Here is a 14,624-nt window from a genome sequence, read left to right as displayed (position 1 = left end):
GACCTGTGGTTAGTAGCCACCATAATGGACAGTGCACTTTGAGAATGCTTGGGTTTTATAACAAGAGATGCACTTATTTATGTGTCCCAAATTCCCAATCTACAAAATAGGGATAGATATTATCGAAAGGATTAAATGGCACATGAAAACCCCAGTGCACTAGGCCCATAATGACTGTTAACAATTACTTAGTCAATGGTGATTGTTTTAATTTTTTTTAAAAGGTGATACTGTTTGATTCTACTTTTTTAATGGATAAAGACATCTTTATCCAAACCCCAATGATTTTAAGTATTCATTTCTATTCTCTGAATGATGTAATACAGGTGATTTAGAAAAATTTTGAAAGACCTTCACCTAGTAACTCCAATATGTTATCCCAAAAATAAGTTCCTAGAGAATCAGGAACATGTGTTTGAAACAACATTTATAAAGTCATCTTGAAAACTTTAGGTAGATCTTTATATTATTTAAGCCTGATAAACACAAAATCATTCCCCTTAAATATATTAAATTAGGTTTGAATAATTTCTGCTAAGAATTCTTAAGTGCTTCAGCTGATAGAGAAAAGGGAGAGAGTTTGTCAGCAAGTACCCAACCAAGCTGAAGAACGTGATCGAATTATTTTTTAATTGTACACTGGTTTTCGCACATGTCCTTCCTTTCCTGAAGGACAGATGGACCACACTGAAGGCTGGAGCAAGACTTTCAAACCATATCTGCTGTTAGATAGATTATAGGCCATGTTACAGTGAAGGTTACATTTTTCAACTCACACTAAGGTTCCAGTGCCCTTTTTTAAAGTACTTATTTTTATCTTTTTATTTTTATTAGTAAAGCAAGTGTAGCTGAATTCTTTTAAGGACTGGATTCTTCAAAATGTATCATTGAAGCTCCATCTCAAAAATATGACCTGTAGGAACCTAAGACTGAAAAGTATAGTTTTGTATAAAATAATAGTCTGCTAATGTAAAAATAGACCACATAACTAAAAGGAACTATATAATACAGTTTGCATATATGTTTTTCTTAACTCCCTTCACCTACTTCATATTTTTACCTTTTGCATATTTCCAATTCATATTTTAATATCATATGGCATTCTGCCTCTCAGTGTATATAGTTGTTTTCATTTGTTTCCACAAAGTTTGGAGGCTCCAAAATCACAACTTTAGGGCTAAGAGAGACCTTATGAACAATCTACCCAGCCCTGCCATCTATTCCCCTAAAAAATATACTTGTGAGATGAGACCAGGGTCTCACAGCTGAGGGTCAAGGGCGAGAGAAGAGTCTTGCCAACTCAGCCGAGGGCAAACTAAGATGATCTGTCATCTGCAGAACTGCCAAGATCGATTGCTAACTGGACTGTCAACCCACCCCACCCCCCTACAGACAAACACCACATTCCCAAACCTCCACTGCCCACAAAGGCACAAAATCCCAACAGAGTATGACTTCAAATAGAGCTACATGAGTGCTGGTTCTCTCCTGCTAATGGAAGGAAGGAAGGAACGCTATAGCTAAGGAAACACAGTCTGAATTAAATTTACCATTGTGCTATGTGACATGGCATATATCTTCATAAACAAAAAATAAAGTCCATCAACATTAAAGCTCATAACACATCTGGATAGCCAGTGCACAGACCTTAAGCCTGCATATCCACTGAAGTCATTCCAGATAAGGAAGATGTAGTTCTTTTGCTTCATTACATCATTAGAGACAAGTTCTAGAAATGAACTAAATGGTGAACTGAAGCAGTTTGCTAATTCCCAAGTACAGTAAAACAAACCATCCAGGTAGGAAGAGGTTCTCAAAGGTGAATGGCCCTCAGAGCACTGCCTGACACTAGAGGGCGCTCAAGAAATGTCTACTGAAAGAAGAAATACTCCAGATAATGGGAGCGGAGTCATTTATGCACCCATTTTATTTTTGCTGTTTTTAAAGAAATTTTCCGAAACGTATACTGAATCTTTACGACTTTCATAAAAAATGCCACATATTTAATATTTCTTTGATATTCAGAAGATAGCTTCTACCTATCAACACACTGGGCTTCTCTGAGCTGCTACTCAACAGTCGAGCCAGTGAGGTTTCAGGCAAGGCTCCCTTTCCCCCTGCAACTTAATCAGATAAGGCTAGAAACCCTAAGGGACCAAGTTTGTCAGGTTAATGGGATATTTTCCAAGCCATGCATGGATTTGCATGGACTTCAGTGTGAAGGTAACAGAATGGCCTACCTTAACTGTAGGGTTTCTGAAATGATGAAATGGTTGAGTCATGGTATACAGGATGGTACCCTCTGGGTTTGAGCCTCAGTATTTCACTCTTTCTGCCTCAGTAGGATAAGGCTGTTACACAGGCGGACTCTCAGGTCTCTTCCATTTCAAAACCTTTGCTTTGTGATCCAAAATCCAACAACAGTTCAAGGAACAAATACTACCAGTCTACAAATTCAAGAGGAAGAGGGAATCCCCTCCCCCCTCCACAATTCATGAAGCCCTGATAGCAAAGCCCAACAAAAGAAGTATAGGAAATGAAAATCACAGCCAATTCTACACGTGAACATAGAGGCAAGAAACCTGAACAGAAGCAACTGACTCTAACAACATATGAAAACTATACTAGAACCAAGTGAAGTTTATCAGAGGTGTGCGAGGTCAGTTTAACACTAGACAAATCACCATACTAAAAAATTAAAATAGGAAAAAAAAACCACAAGGTCATTTTAAGAGGAGCAGGAAAAAATAAAGAACATTAGGAATCTGAGAAAAATTTCTTAATTATAGGAGCACATGGGTGGCTCAGTCAGAAGAGCAGGCAACTCTTAATCACAGGATCATGAGTTTGAGCCCCACACTAGGTATAGGGAATACTAAAAATAAATAAACTGGGGTGCCTGGCTGGCTCAGTCAGTTAAGCGTCTGACTTTGGCTCAGATCAGATCTCATGGTTCATCAGTTTGAGCCCTGTGTCAGGCTCTGTGCTGACAGATCAGAGCTTGAAGCCTGCTTTGGATTCTGTGTCTCCCTCTCTCTCTGCCCCTCCCCTGCTCTCATTCTCTCTCTCTCCAAAATAAACAAACATTAAAACTTAAAAAAATTCAATATTTAAATACATAAACTGTTTTTAAATATTTTATTTATTTCTGAGGGGGGGAGAGAGAGAGACAGCGTGAGCAGGGGAGAGTGAGAGAGAGGGGGAGACACAGAGTCTGAAATAGGCTTCAGGCTCTGAGCTGTCAGCACAAAGTCCAACATGGGGCTTGAACCCACAAACTGTGAGATCATGACCTGAGCTGAAGCCGGATGCTTAACTGACTGAGCCACCCAGGTACCCCTAAATACATAAACTTTTAAAAAGTTCTTAATCATAAGAAAGCATCTACAAAAAATGTAGCAAACATGCTTTGTAATAAATCATTAAAATTAATTTCTTAGAAATAGGTAGAAAATGTAGATTTCAAAATATCTTTTATGAGCACCTCAGTGGCTTAGTCAGTTGAGCGTCCAACTCTTATTTTCACAGAGCCTCCTTAATTCTCTCTCTGTCTCTCTCTCTCTCCCTCACCCCCATCCTTGTCCCCTTCTCATGCTCTCTAAATAAAATTTTTTTTAAAAAGTAAAAAAATAGAATATATTTTAAACTAGCATCCCACAAATATAAAATATCTAGGAATACATCTAGGAAATGTGGAAGTCCTCCTCAAATTGCTCTTCCAACTTACTGCAGTTCTAAGCACAATTCTGAATAAGGAATCTGAGAAAGAGCAAAGAGGACTAAGATACTTGGAGGAGAGAAAAGAAGAAAAAACAAAGGAAGGAGTTTGTCTTACCAGATGCAGAAAAATTGCAACACTACAGCAAATAAAATAATATGTACTGGCAAAGGGGTAAATGGGCCAAAGGGACAGACCACACGGACTAGAAAGAAACAAACCCATCTGCTAATGGAAATGGATGATAGAAGAGGCACTGCACGTCAGTGGGAAACGAAGGGAGCATTCATTTAATACACTGTGGTGGATCAACGGTCTATCAATTCGAAAAGAGATGAAATTCACACAGTATTTCACACAACACACAAAACTCAATTACAGATGGACTAAAAACTCAAATGAAGAAAACCAGAACCTCTTACAGAAAGTTTTCAAGGACTCAAAGAATTTTTTTTTTAAGTTTACTTATTTATTTTAGGAGAGTAAGGGCAGAGAGAGAGGGAGAGAGAGAATCCCAAGAAGGCTCCATACTGTCAGCACACAGCCTGACATGGGGCTCCATCTCAAACTGGGAGAGATCATGACCTGAGTCAAAATCCCAAGTCAGATGCTTAACCAACTGAGCTACCCAGGTGCCCCTGAAGGAAGAGTCTTTAAACTGGACTCAACAAGCACAGACCATAAAGAAAAAAAAAATTGGTAGATCTGGCCATATGAAAATTAAAACTTGGGGCACCTGGGTGGCTCAGTCGGTTGAGCGTCCGACTTCAGCTCGGGTCATGATCTCACAGTTCGTGGGTTCGAGCCCCGTGTCGGGCTCTGTGCTGACAGCAAGCCCAGAGCCTGGAGCCTGTTTCAGATTCTGTGTCTCCCTCTCTCTCTGACCCTCCTTGCTCATGCTGTCCCCCTCTCTCTCTCAGAAGTAAATAAAAAAATTTAAAAAAAAAAAAAAAAGAAAATTAAAACTTCCCCACAGACTGATGGAAATAGTTGCAATTCACAAATCCAACAAGTCTTATAATTAGAACATATAAAGAACTCTCAAAACTCACAAGTAAAAAAACCACAATGCAGCCAGAAAATGGGCGAAAGACATGAACAGATATCTCACCAAAGAGGATATACAAGCAGGATGTCAAACAAGCACGTGAAAAGATGTTCAACATCATCAGCTCTCAGAGAAATGCAAATAAAACCCCAATAAGATATCACCACATAACCTACCAAAATGTCAAATAAAATGCCAACACCAAATGTTGATGAGGATGCAGAGAAAACAGATCTCTCATGACTGTAAAACTGGTACAGCCACAATGGAGGAGAGGTTTCTTATAATACTAAATATGCACTTACCATATGACTCAAAAACTCACTCCTGGAAATTATCCCCAGAGAAATGAAAACCTCGGCTCACATAAAAATCTGTATACATAAGTTTAAAAACTGTGGTTTAGTGTAAAATAAAAATACTAAGAAGACTAAAAAAAAAAATCTGTATACCAATGTGCGCAGCAAACTCTACTCATAATAACCCAAAACTAGAAACAACCCAGATGTCCTTCAATGGTGAATTGTTAAGCAGACTGTGGACTATCTATACCATGGGATATTACTCAGCAATAAAATGGAATGAACTCTTTTGTTGATACAGGTAACAACTTGGATGGATCTCAAGGGAATTATGCTGAGTGAAAAAAAGACAATCTGAAAAGGTTGTTTCATGTATTATTCCATGTATATAACATCCTTGAAATAACAAAATTATAGAAGCGAATAACAGATTAGAAGTTGCCAGGGATTAAAGATGTGGAAAAAGTATGTGGTTTTATACAAAGAGGTAGAAGAAGGAGCTGATGGCAATGGAGTTCTGTACCTTGACTGTGGTGTTGGTTACCTGAATACACACGTGATAAAATGGCACAGAACTAGATAAATACATGTAAAACTGCTTAAATGTAATAACTCTGGACTGTACCAATGTCAGTTCTCTGGCTTTAATGTTTACCAGGTACAGAGGACCCCCACCCTCTCTTTTCTGCCTGTGCATCCATAATTATCTCAAAATAAAACACTTACAAAAAATAAAACTTCTATTCATCAAAATACACCATAAAGACATGGGGGGGGAAGAAGAGTTGACAAACTGGGACAAGATATTTACAAAACATATAACCAGCAAAAAACGACAATCCAAAACTAAACAATCCAATAGAAAAATAGGCAAAGGTGGTACTCAGAGCAAGGCGTCCCTGTCTCCAGCCACATATGCAGGTCTGGCAAGGCAGTGGGAAATGAAGGTGGAAGTTTGCTGATCCCTTCTATTATTTATCCCTTCACAACCACCGTGCAACAACCAATCATGACTCTCTTACCTCCTCTGGGGAGATGGGAAGGGTACATCTCTCACTATTCTTTCATGAAAGCTGAAAAGCATGAAGTCTAAATAGAGAAAGACCATTACCAGGGAATCTGGAGAAAGCACACATTCTGCTCTCTTCTCTTACAGCAAGCACAGTGCCCATCATCTGGGACAGAACAGATGACAGTCAAAGGTGGATCCATCTGCCTCCCACATGAAGGAAAAATTATTACTTGGTGATGCCAGGAGGTTCCAGACCCCAAAGAGTTGGTTACCCTGAAAGTCCCCACAACCACAGCCTTTTAAAGTACCTCCTGTTTCCATCTGTACACTGCTTCATCCCCAAAGCCATCGCTAGAGGTAATTGAGCAGAACTGTGCGCTGGGATCTCCCACACTTTCACAAGCCCTCTGCCCACACCTGTACCCCACAGCTCAAGCAACTTCACAGCTTCAGTGCTCCCACACAGCCAACTCCATCATGTGTCCTTGAACATGCTGCTCCAACCATTCCCACCTTCACCCACACAGGCGGGAGAATTTCCTCACCCTCCTAAGAGGAGTTATCCTCTGAAACCCAACTCAGACACCACCTGCTCCTTGGAGGCCTCCATAAATCTCCAGAGTGAATAACTCTCTTCTCTGAGCAATATCTGCACCTTATACCACCACTACTTTCATACTTAGCTCAGCAAAGTACACATAACTCTAGTTCTCATTCTGTCTCCTGTGCCTGACATAAGGGTCCTGAGGACAAGGTCCATCCCTGTCTTGATACCTGGTGCAGGGCATCGGTATGCATCAGAAGTGTGCTGACATGACCCTATTGATGTTACTAAATAAGTGGCTACAGACTGTTATTTTTTCTACATTTATACCTATTCATTTAATGCATCCTTACTGTCCCCACATCCCAAATTCCACATTAAGCCTTCTTAAAAGGAGGTCAAAGCACCCTGGACCTATTTCAATACATAAATAACACTTAAGTTGAATGTATCACCAGCCTCCGTTGAAAGACTTGTAATATACATAAACTTGTAAAAAGAAGATCAAAGTGTTTCCTCTTGAAAATAATGGGCAACAGATCAGAAGTATTGCTGAAGTTTAGGCTATAAATGTGAGTTTTTCACTGCATAATTTTTTTAAAAAATACTGACATTCTAACATGCATTTGAATGGAAAAGATATCATTAGCCTCTGTATTCACTCAATGTTAAATCTGGGAACAAACAGGTTTTTCTAGACTGTTTTACTGATCATTAAAATTAGTAACACACACGCACACACAAAGCAAGTATGCAATTTAAGAAACTACTTTCCTGGGCCCTTAAAGTTGCCTCCAGGAGGAAGCAACAAGTTCAGTGCCTGGAGTTTAAAGCATAATGTTAAAAAAGTCTTTCTATCAGAGCTTCCAGTTCAAGTCCAAGTTCAGTGGAATTTTTATTTTAATTTGCCTGATTTCAAGATGTTCAGGACAATCTCCAAAAAGATCAATTTTCCAAATATCTGAAAACAATTTACATGAGTATGCCAAGAAGTTAAAGTATATTATAAACCTTCAAAATAATAGCTCATCTTCTATTCTGCATTCTTGAGCCGCGTTCCCTGGCCTGAGAATAGGCATTCTTTTCACGAAGAGGAGACTTTGAAAGAGTATGACCCCTCCAAAAATATGCATACATAAATGTCTTTCACAGAGAGGGAAAGATTCTAAGATTCCTAAGAAAATTAATTTGGGGAGGGAATGGAAGTAGATTAAACATTATCACATGATTGTCCTGTCATTTAAATACAAAGAAGAGATAAATGCTAATAAAGAAAGTCAGTGACCTTCTAGATTATTCTGTGGGAAAATCCAAGGCACTCTGAAATTCACATTTGTCTTCCTTTTTGAATTGTTGGCCTGTGTCATAAACCAAACAACTACTCCAGATTAAGAAGGCTCGAAATTAACTTTAAGGTTTCTAGTCTCTGGATTGCAAATTTTATCAAGAAAATTATTATACTTCCTTTTTTCATCTTACAAAGATTTCATTAACTATGGGAGCAGAAACAGAAAACAAAGGCCCAGAACTCCTGAAATTGTGAACAACTCACGAATTGGAAATAATTTCATTCTCTACTCCAACAATATAATTTTATCACTGAAACACAAACACAAACACACACACACACACACACACACACACACACACACACACATAGCAAAAACCAGTATCAAGAAAGATATCACAAGCTTTAACAAAATACCAAGGAAAACTGACAAATGAGCAAAGATGTTGGTGGTGACAACTTAGATAAAGCTTAAGGAGACAACCTCAGTGTAAGAAAGAATCAGCTTTTCCTATTACTCAAATGGTCATTCTGAATTCCAAAATCAGCTTTTAAAAGAGGAAAACAAAAACGAAAAAACAGGGAAGCTGTAACAGTGAAAAGTGGATAATGCAAGTGACAAAAATATAAGGGCTTTTTTCTTTTTGTCTTTAAATGTAGGTCAAATATTGAAATCCTCTACCAAAAAATAATTCCACAGAACAGTCCTACCTTTCAGTCACTCTACATCCTTAATCCAGTCAGTTAGCCCATGATCTGGGCCTCTCATTTCTTGCTATGCCCATAGAAACTCTTCACCGGGCCTGGCATGGGATGCTTCATTTATATGCAAGATCTAATTCTTAATACTTTGTCAGAAATATACACAGGCACCTGCTCATGGGGACAGTCATGGTCTTCAGGTTCTAGTAAAACAGACATGAATTCAAATCCTGCCTCTTCAAGTGATCTCAGACAAGCTACTCAATTCTTCTGTCTCCAATTTTCTTATCTATTAAGTGGGATAATAACGAGTGTCTATCTCCAGGGTCCTATGAGGATTACGTAAGATCTGATATGTAGTATTTGGCAGAGTTCCTTGTTCAGTCTCTGTTAACCATAATCATTATAAACATTGCAGGGCACAGACAGCTCCTAATCAATCCACTTCATAGTCCAAGCCCCACTCTGATAACTGTTTTCCCAGCACCTTCACAACACAAAATAACTTCTGATAATCATTAACATAATTGTCTTAAAATCTAATGTTTTTGATGTGAAAACCATAGACATGGAATACAGATCTTTAGTTGCTACCTGGGGGCGGGGGGAGAGGATTACTACAAGGGAGTAGCAGGAGGGAATTTGGGGGATGTGGGAGGGGGGGTGATGGAACTGCCCAGCATTCTGATTGACAGTGGTTACAAAACTCAGTGCACTCGTCGAAATTCATGAAAGTGTATACCAAAAAGAATGAATTTTACCATATGCAAATATAAAATATTTTTTAATTGCAAAACAAAAAATTCCAACTAGAGAAATCAAAATAGTGACACAAATGAAATTCAGTGTCTGAGACATTATAACAGAAATATTCTATATATTATCTTATAACTAACGTAAGTCAAATCCAATTTTAGTTACCAGCTCTGATTTATTCAAGCACAAAATGTCAATACTATAATAATCAGGAAGCACTGCTTTTCTATAACAGAAGCAAAGACTTTTTTAAAAAATATTTATTTATTTAGAGACAGAGCACAAGTGAGGAGGGGTGGCGAGAACGGGGGGGGGGGGGGGGGGGGGGNGGAGAGAATCCCAAGCAGGCTCCACACTCAGCGCAGAGCCTACAAACCGTGAGATCATAACCTGAGCCAAAATCAAGAGTCTGATCCTTAACTGACTCAGCCACCCAGGCGCCCCAGAAGCAAACTTTAGAAATGTACCTACACCAACACTAAATGAGCGGTATGCTCCATTTAGATCTCTACTTTGTTGCCTAATGAGTAGGTTTTTTAGTGTGCATCCATTATCGTTTTCAATCTCCAAAAAGTAATATACAAGTAGTAGGCTTTAAAGATTTAACACAGCTTAAAATAATTAGGCATGTACATATCAAGAGATACAATCACTAAAAAGTCAAGGCATGCATTTTGCATTTTAAAAAGGCAAATTTTTGACTCAGAAAACATTAATCCATAAACTACAAAATGCAAAGGTAAAAAAAATCCCAATACATACACATTTACACATTTTGCTAGTCATCTCCTGGTTTCAGCGTACATAAAAGGCATGGCCACCAAATCATTAGACTTTTTTTCCCCAATTCAAATAAGCTGAAGAAGAACAAAGCAATGTGAAAAACCTAAATGTCCTTCAACTATTGAATGTGTAAACAAATTACAGTACATCTAGCAAGATACTACCTAGCAATTAAAAAGAAATGAACTATTGATACTTGCAACAAAGAAGCCCCTCAATCATGAAGAGAAACCAGACACTCCCATAACTCCTATCAAAAAAGAGCATGTACTATATGATTCCTTTTAGATAAACTAGGAAATGCAAACTTATCTATAATAACAGAGAGCGGATGAGTGGTTGCCTGAAAGTTGCCAGAGAGATTATAAAACAGCAAACGGAAATTGGGGTGACTGATGGATATATTCATTACCTTGACTATGGTGATGGTTTTACTGGTATACACATGTCAAGCATATCGAACTATATACTTTAAATATGTGCAGATTACTGTATGACAATTACAGATATAACACGGTGATATTCCGGGTTCAGCCCCACACCATCACAAAATAGTGATTATCAAAATGAAAGAAGTCAAATAAATTTTTTGGTGCCCCAGTGCATATAAGACTGATGTTTAAGCTATACTAGTCTATTAAGTACATATCTAGTACATTGCTCCAAAAAAGCAATGCAACTAAAAAATGCTTTATTGCTAAAAACTGCTAATGATCACCTGAGCTTCCAGCAAGTTGAAATCACTGATCACATAGCACCATAACAAGTATAATGAAAACATCTGAAATTCTGAGAGAATTATCTAAATGTGACAGAGAAACATAAGGCAAACAAATGCTGTTAGAAAAATGGCACTAATAGACTTGCATAGCGCAGGGTGGTCCCGAACCTTCAACTTGCAAAAGCACAGTAAAGATATGCCTATATTCCTCAATAAGGCTGCTTAAAAAGAAAAAGACCATTAAAAAAATTCATCTTCCTAATATATTGTTTAGACCACCACCGTCTCTTCCAAACAGGTGAATGTAGAAAACTTATGGAACTTTTCCCCTTAGTGACTTCCATGCATGAACAAAACCTTAATAACCCAAAGATTTGATAAATTACAATGGTTAATATTCACATTGCTGTGATCACATGCCAGACCTTGTTTTAAGCACTTTTCTAATATTCACGTATCTAACCCTCACATCAACCCTATTTTACAGAGAAGACTTAAGTACAGAGAGCTATGTGATCTTCTCAAGGTCACACTGCTAGTAGTAGGTGGAGCAGCTAGGATTTGAACCCCCAGGGTGTGACTCTGAAGTTCATTTTTAAATTCATTACCCTGCCCACTATGCTTTACTGGCACACACAAGACAAGACACAATATGTGAACAACAAAAGCAATACATATTGCACTTAAAGAATATTTGCTCATACTCACAGAAGTATTTGCTACATTTTGAAAACTCACAGAAGGTTAAATTTAACACACACACACACACACACACACACACACACACACACACACACACACACTGGGGCACCTAAGTACTACTCAGTCTGTTGAGCATTGACTCTTGATTTCCCCTCAGGTCACGATCCCAGGGTCATGGGATCCAAGCCCTGTGTCGGGCTGCGCTCTGAGCTTGGAGCAAGATCCCTTACCCCTCTCCTTGCCTTGTGCACTCTAATAAAAAAAGAAAAAAATTAAGTAAATAAAAATATTTTTAAAAGAAAACTTCAATTCTTTTCCCAATTAATAGGTGGAAGAAAGACAAGAAAGACAGAAAGGCTGGACGACTTGCTGAGCACATAGAACAGTTCCTGGGAAGCTGGTTCACCACATTTTCAGTCCAATTCTCTCCAATGGGTTCAAATTCCTAATTATTTTAAGTAAATCTATCTAAGGGACAAAAACCTAAATATGAAAACCGTAAAAGTAATTTGCTGTTCTCTCAAATACCTTACTGGTTCCTAAATTCCATCCACAGAGTCTAAAACACTGCAGATAGGGACATCTGGGTGGTTCAGTTGGCTTAAGCGCCCGATTTCGGCTCAGGTCATGATCTCACAGATCGTGGGTTCGAGCCCCGCGTTGGGCTCTGTGCTGACAGCTAGCTCAGAGCCTGCAGCCTGTTTCAGATTCTGTATCTTCATCTCTCTCTGACCCTCTCCTGCTCACACTGTCTCTCTGAGAAATAAGTAAATAAATAAACATTAAAAAAATTTTTTTAATAAATAAATAAATAAAACTCTGCATAGAGTGGCCTGGAGTCTTTTTTTTTAAATGCTGTCCCCACCCACCCCCCCAGGTGACTTTCAGGAGCAGCTAGGATTGAGAATTCCTGAAACAAATGAGATTTAGATTTCTCATTTAAAAAAGACAGGAGAGCAAAATGCCATAAAATATTGGTAAAATATGGGCCAGGGTTTTCCAAGTCAATATTGAACTGCTGAATGCATCCAGGCTTTTGAATTCAACTTGTAATAAATTAAAAGTAAAAATATGCACAGAGGAAAAAAAATGTGCATACAGGTGTTGCCATGGCAACAGTTACATAATATACCAGCATGCAAGATTCTCAGCTTTTTAGAATGTTAAATTGGCATTCTGACATCAAACTGATGTACTGAAAGCAAAAGAACATATGTCACATGTCCACTGCATGTAAAATATGGAATAAACTAACAACATATTGTAAACTGTTTAAGACGCACAGGTTGAAAAGAGACAGCCTATATCTTTAGTTTGTGCCCTGAATTAATGCTCCTTGAACTTTAAGGAGCACTCTCTAGAAAAGGTTCTGATCCAGTGGGTCTGGAGTTCTGAAACCAACGTTCCTAAGAGACTCCCAGGTGATGCTTGTCAGTAGACCACACTTTGAGCAAGACCCTAAGTACCTTGAATATTGATCATCAAATCGGCCAACTGGCCTACAAATATGGTGGTGTCTAGGACCCAAGCAACAAGTGTCAATACAATTTATTCCTAGTATGGAAAAAAATTTTAAAACGTGAGGATACTGAGGAAGAAGCCAGGTGATATTTACTGTAAGAGTCTAGCAGCCGACGAACCATAGACTATTGTTACTTGCCACAACCTAGTAGCTGTCGGGGTCAGTTAGAATGTAAACTCCATGACAGAAAGGGGTTGTTTGGTTTACCGCAGAATCTCGATGACCTAGCACACATTAGGTACTCAGTAAATCCGATGACTGAATGGATGAACGGGCAGTATATACAAACACAATCCATCTTTATGTCACAACCTAAAAATGTCTGAGACTGTATTTGTACAAATGGTGCTCGGCATTCATAGTTTGATACAAATACCTGGCCCATTCACTGTACTCTATTTTGTCCCCCAATAAAAACCCAAAAAATTCTTCAGAGTAATACTTCCACTTTTAAGTCCAGGTTTCTTGCTCCTCTCTGTTAACAAGTCTTTAGCACGTTGAAAACAATGAAAAAAGGTGGAAGCACAGGGGAAAGAATTCAGAAAAGACTCAAAAATCAAAGAAAAAAAAAACCAGAGGGGGAAAGAAAATGGGCAAATAGTTCAGTGCAAGTGAAGGAATATTTCAGGTTGTCAGGAGTTCCATGTTCTTACCTATGATGGTGGCAGGGTTTGGGTTCGGGTTTTTATTAGTTTTGTTACTGTCCAGGGTCACTGGTGGAGTAGTACTTGGCTGAGCAAACTCAGGCTCCACAGGGAGCAGGCTCTGAAGCCCACCTTCAGATGCTTTGGGGGATCAAGCTTCCGCCTTACTTCCCCTTTCCCAGTGTCTCCCCGCGCGCAGGGAAAAAGCAGCCGCTGCCCAAACACAAAACGGCCTGGGCAGCCTCACGGTCGCCTTGAAGCCATACCAGGACTTAAGATGGCTGCGAAACACTGTGAAGGACCTGAATAGCGGGACGGATCTGCCCGAAAGAAAAATGGCTTCCTCCCGTTTCTCAAGAACAGCCCGAAACAAAAATGGCCACTATGGCTGGCTGTTCAGAGACTAGGAAGTCAGTGACTCTGATTGGCAGGTAACGAATCACCGTTACCCATAGTGCTAGACAGCGGAGGTGATGGAGAGAAAAATTAAACCCCGCGTTTTTGTGGTACAGGGCTTCTTGATACCAGGAAGTTAGTAGCATAAGAATTAGGTTATAAAAACGGTTGGAAAGTAAAGGCAGCTTTCACAATGCCGGATAAACTCTAAAATAGCGAGAAGCGTAATTCCCTCCTTAATTACTTTAAATGCTACAAGAGAGTGAAAGTTTTGCCTTCGAACTAAGAAGTAGGATAGGCAGATAGCGCCAAAATTACCCACTCTGTGGGGGGTACGAATCGGCAGACTCCCAACCGCCCCGTAAGCCTGTCCCTACTGAGGGCGGAGGGCAAAAGCGGTCTGAAGGCGGTCCGCTCGCACTGCGCATGTCCACTTTGCAGCGCGATCCGCGAAGCGGTGACGGTCTGTTCCTTTCCTCCCGGTTT

General features: G+C 39.2%; 1 protein-coding gene across 1 annotated transcript in view; it reads right to left on the bottom strand.

Moving 5' to 3' along the window:
• The window catches only part of LOC120226560 (SLX4 interacting protein), a 189,725-nt gene extending 175,729 nt beyond the window's left edge, over window positions 1–13,996 (bottom strand). Inside the window, 2 exon segments of the mRNA XM_039224733.1 lie at window positions 6,091–6,243; window positions 13,752–13,996. The gene's annotated coding sequence lies outside the window, so the exon portion shown is untranslated.
• Between the last annotated feature and the right edge of the window lie 628 nt (window positions 13,997–14,624).

This window comes from Hyaena hyaena, unplaced genomic scaffold (assembly GCF_003009895.1).
Source record: "Hyaena hyaena isolate Hyena2069 unplaced genomic scaffold, ASM300989v1 scaffold_16, whole genome shotgun sequence".
Classification (NCBI taxonomy): Eukaryota; Metazoa; Chordata; class Mammalia; order Carnivora; family Hyaenidae; genus Hyaena; species Hyaena hyaena.
The sequence above is the reverse complement of the archived record's forward strand: the minus strand, read 5'-3'. Positions and strand labels throughout refer to the sequence as shown.